This window comes from Carlito syrichta, unplaced genomic scaffold (genome assembly GCF_000164805.1).
Source record: "Carlito syrichta isolate Samal-C Ts95f unplaced genomic scaffold, Tarsius_syrichta-2.0.1 Scaffold304734, whole genome shotgun sequence".
Classification (NCBI taxonomy): domain Eukaryota; kingdom Metazoa; phylum Chordata; class Mammalia; order Primates; family Tarsiidae; genus Carlito; species Carlito syrichta.
In genome coordinates this window covers 184,648-189,663 of record NW_007248830.1, presented here as the reverse complement: position 1 = coordinate 189,663, position 5,016 = coordinate 184,648, and positions in this window count along the sequence as shown.

Below are 5,016 nucleotides of genomic sequence, written 5' to 3'. Positions count from 1 at the left end.
TCGGCCTCCGGCTCAGAGCAGTCGGTGGCCACCCCCCGCCAGTCCCCACGTCGCGGCGGGTGGCTGAGACCGAGTTGCTCCCAACAAGCGTGTGACATGCCTTGGGTGGCCCAGATGTGCGGGGACAAATCCGCCCTCGTCGTGTTCGCGGTGTCAGGAGGAGGGGGTATGTAAGCACGCGGTCTGGACGGAGACTAGAACTCCCCCACGTCCTCGCCAACAAGCCCACGGGGGGAAGCACGCAGCCTGGTTATTCCGGGCTGCAGGGTGTGGGGCGAAGGACTCGCCCCATCTGTGCCTTACAGGTGCCACCTGGCGGTGCTCTCGGAAAGGTTTTGACGGAGCTGCTCAAAGGCAAGGGGGCCCAGAGCCAGCCCGTAAAGGCACCCTCGGCCTCTCTGCTTCCTAAGGACGCTCGAAATGCACATTGTACCTAAAGCTGTGCCGGATACGAGTACTTGTGCACAAGTGTGACACGTGCCGTGCAAAGTGACGAGGACCCCAAAGTCAGGATGGCGAAATCAATTTGGGAAAAGTCAGTGCTTAACAGTTTCACAAAGCGGGAAGCTGTGTGGACCCCCAGCTGTCACCCCTGCTGTCGCTGCCTGATCTAGGCATCCGCTCACTCCATGAACATTTGACTGCCACAGCGTTGTAAGCTCTGGCAGTGAAGGCAGGGACTTGGGTTCTTTGGGTTTCATGATTTGGGTTTTTGTATCGTTTTGATCGCTTTGCTCCCAGAGATGAGGACAAGGCCCAACATTCTGTAGTGTGCATAAATGTTTATAGAACGAATTCATGACCAACATGGGCCATTCTCTGCCAAGTTCCTGAAGCCCTTCCTTTTCCTTCTCATGTTCTGCTATGCTCAGGCATCTTCCCAGGTGAGCTGACTGCAGAGAACTATAAGGGTGAGAGATGTAGTCATGCACACCTGTCAGGATGCGGACCACCTTTGAAGAGCCCTCACAAAGTTAGATTTTCCTCCAAGGGGCACTGCTGTAACACACCCATCTCCAAGCAATGGGTAAATGCTCTTCCTAGAGATCTGCAGGAAAGAGGATACAACTTCCTCACTGGGTAACACTTCCAAGCTTTTCTTAAAATACAGAAAGATTGAAAGAATATGGTAATATTACGGTGCCAGAGCCTTGCCACTAACTTGAAAATATAGTTAACATATCTATCCTCTAACTTTAAGTGGAAGTGTTTGTCTATGAAAACTGCCTCAGCAGTGTCAGAAGTATTAAGCGTTTCCTCTAAAAAGAAAGAGTTGCAAAAATAAAAATAAAATAAAGTAAAAGAGTTGCAAAATAGATGTAATTACTGACTCTGTGGACATGAACACTTCAGTCGAGATGCTCAGAAAACCCTAGTGTAAAGTCCAGACATAGGTCATGTTGACCAAGCTCGTTTAGAGAGCTTGAAGAATATGTGACATACTTGTGCACATCCTGTAGCAAACTTAAATTCCGAGGGGAGAGAGAGAGAGAGAGAGAGAGAATGAGAATATGAATCAGGAGTCTATCAGATACATGTACCGCATGATCACATGGCATTTTAAAAATTCAATCAATCAGCCTGATGCTTACCTTTTTTGGTTATTTGGTGAATTTTTCCTTGAATAAGTCAGGAGGGTTCAGATGCTTCTTTGGTGTATTAAACTCATTCAGCATCCACTCTCACAAACCTTGAACTTGTAGCCACTTGTGCCCCCCAAACATAACTCCATTTGCCAATGAAGGACAAGATATTTTTCATTTCCTTTTGAAATATCTTTGCAGGGCCAGAAGCCAAAGGTGATTCCCAGTAGTTACCTTGCTGTCTAAAGCAATAAAATCGAGCCAGAGCCTGCAAGACCGGTGTCACATCCTTCTTTGCAGTAAAGCAACTCACACTCTCTCCATAGAGCCATTGTTCCCGGAGATTTTTATTTCAGGTGAGATTGATATGACATGATATCTACACTGTTATGATGCTTCACTATTCAAAGTCTCTTTTAAATTAATAGTACCAAGCACAACAGAGTTGTTTTTTTTGATCAGTCATGTTAATGATGACTTTGTAAAGCAAGTCCTTGTTTTCATTCCCATTTTTAAACCCTTAACATTTCAAGAGTTAAATTCTGTTATTCATACATTTAGATCATTTTGTGTGTGTGTATGTGTGTATATGCGTGTGTGTGTGTGTGTGCATTTAAGTTAAGGGGGATGTTAGAAACAAGAACTTGAAACAGGCACCATGGTTCACGCTAATCCCAGCACTTTAGGGGGCTGACATCAGGGGATTGTTTGAGGTCAAGAGTCTAAGACCAGCCTGGGCAACATAGCAAGACCCCATCTCTACAAGAAATAAAAAAATTAGCCAAGGGCAGAGGCGCATACCTACAGTGATCCATGGTCGAGGCTGAAGTGAGTCATGATGATAGAGTGAGTGTTCAACTCGAAGAAAAAGAAAAGAAAGAACTAGACCTTCTTAAGTAAAAAGGGTAAATTTTTGTAAAAGTACCGGCCTATCCTATGGAACTCAAGAACAGGAATGCAGCTGGCTGTTAGGAATAGCTGGAAACAGAGACATGCCATTAGAACCTTCTCTCTCCCTTTTCTTCCCCTAATACTACCTGCACCATTCTTTCTCTCTCCTTCTTTCTCTCTCCCCACATATACTGACTTTCTCTACTTCTCTGGTGTGCACTAAGTTGCTAACAACTCTCAAACATCATAACTTACAGGCCAGTTCTAAATTCTCCACGAAGTGCCATATTGTCACAGCTACCAAATCCCAGCTGACAGCCATGGCCAGGGATGATGGTCAAGTTACATTTTCACAGCAGCTACTATAGCAATCACGTGGATATTAGCGGTGGGCTGAAGTAGAAGAAAAAGAATAACAATTCCCCAAATAAGGGCACAGTACAGGACTTTCCTAACTACTAATATCTCCTATTCTTGGTCATTTCATACACTGGCACAAAAGGCAAAAGAGGGTAGGAAAGAGAGAAATCCTAGCAATAATATCTGAGGTAGGCATGTCCAACCTGCAGCCCATGACAGCTAGTAATGTGACCCCACAAAATCTTTTAACATAATGTGTTTTTTTTTAGCATGTATTTTCTTCATGACCTCATGAGTAGTTCCATTTTTGAAGTTCACAACCATGCCTTATTCGTGACACTGTTTTTTGGCAGCACATACATTTGTGAGCAGCTATTTTCAACTATGAGCAAAATTCGAACAAACATTTCTGACGAGCACCTTAAGAACCAACCCTGAATTATACCCCACATCTTTAAAATAAAAAAAGAAAAGAAAAATATAATTTAAAGCATTAACAATATTAGAACATATATCAAAATGCTTTATAATCATACAATTCTAGAAATAGTAGGAAATAGATTTTTTATTTGTATTCAGAAGAAAGTGAAAATTATGTGACTAATTATAAAAAAAAAACTCACTAAGAATTGAGAACACTTCTGTCGAACCAGATATTGATAGATTAGTTTTACACAAGCAAGGTCAAATTTCCCACTGGTTTTACATTGTTATCATTTTTCTAACCTTTTAATAAAAAATATGTTTTAAAAAGTCTTATTATGTATACACTAAGTATATTATATAACATCTGTGCAGCCCAAGACAAGACTGCCTTACTTGATGCAACCCAGAGAAGCCAAAAGGTTACTGGATGTGGCCCCAGGGAAGCCAAAAGGTTGGTCCCCATGGTGTACAAGTGAACATGTGCATATTTGAATATTAAGGGAAATCAAATGCCTCTTACTGCTGGTTGTGCTCTAAGGTGACTTGTCCCAGCAGAAGTAGTGGTATGATTTTATGATCTCGTGACTTGGGACTGAACGAATAGGAGGAAGGAATCAAGTCATTCACAGATAGTTTACTTTGGCTTATTTTTTCATAGCAAATTAGATCAGAGTTTTTTTTAAATAAAGCAAATGAATGTCATACAATTTTACATTTATTGAAGATAAACATTCTGCACTCTCATTTTACATAATTGTTATGTCTGCAAAATTGTATGTAAATCATATATTTGAAAATGAATCATATTTCAAATATAATAGACTGGTGAATGTTAACATTTTTGTGATCTCAAACCCATTTGAGAATTTAAAGAGAGCTGTGGACTTATTCCCCAGAAAAATATGAGCACATACACGCACGTTTGTCATGAAATATTATGTGACATATGTATTTGAGATCTAAAACTTTAAACGTCACATTGTTTTTGTCTTTTCCCAATCGTTGCTATTTGAGTATTTGAGTAAATGAAATATGGTCTCCAGATTCTTGAACAAAATATCCAGTAAGCGTAAAGCAAAAAATGGGTTGGTGTTGGTGTTGGGGCCCATCTATGCACCCAGGGAACAAGCTCTTTCCTGATCCCCTCCTGCCCTGAATAAGGCCTAAATGAACAGTAGACAGGAAAAGAAGATTGAGCACGTGCACAGAGGAGAGGAGGAAAGAGAGTTGTAAAGTAGGGAAGAATCTGTATTAGTCAGCTAGGGTTGGCTGTAACAAACCACCACAGATTGGGTGGCTTAAGCAACAGAAATGTATTTCTCACAGTTCCTGAAGTCGGAAGACCCAGATCAAGGAGTCAGCAGATTTGATTTCTCGAGCCTCTCTCCTTGGCCTGCAGGTGCCACCTTTGCTGTGTCCTTGTGTGGTCTTTCTTCTGTGCATGTATAGCCCTGGTGTCTCTTCAAGTGTCCAAATTTTCTCTTCCTTTAAGGACACCAGCAAAATTGAATTAAGGTCAGCCCTAATGGTCTCAGTTTAGTCATCTTTTAAGGGTCCGGTCTCCAAATATAGTCCCATTCTGAGGTACTAGGGGTTAGGACGTCAACATGTAAATTTGGGGAGGACACAATTTGGCCTGTTACAGATGTGTTCTGCATCAAACTTCAGAAAGAGTCAGAGGGTGAAGTTGGGATTGTTGTACCCGAATCCTGAATCCGAGAGACCACCAAAGAGCCAGCTCCGATGCAAATCACAC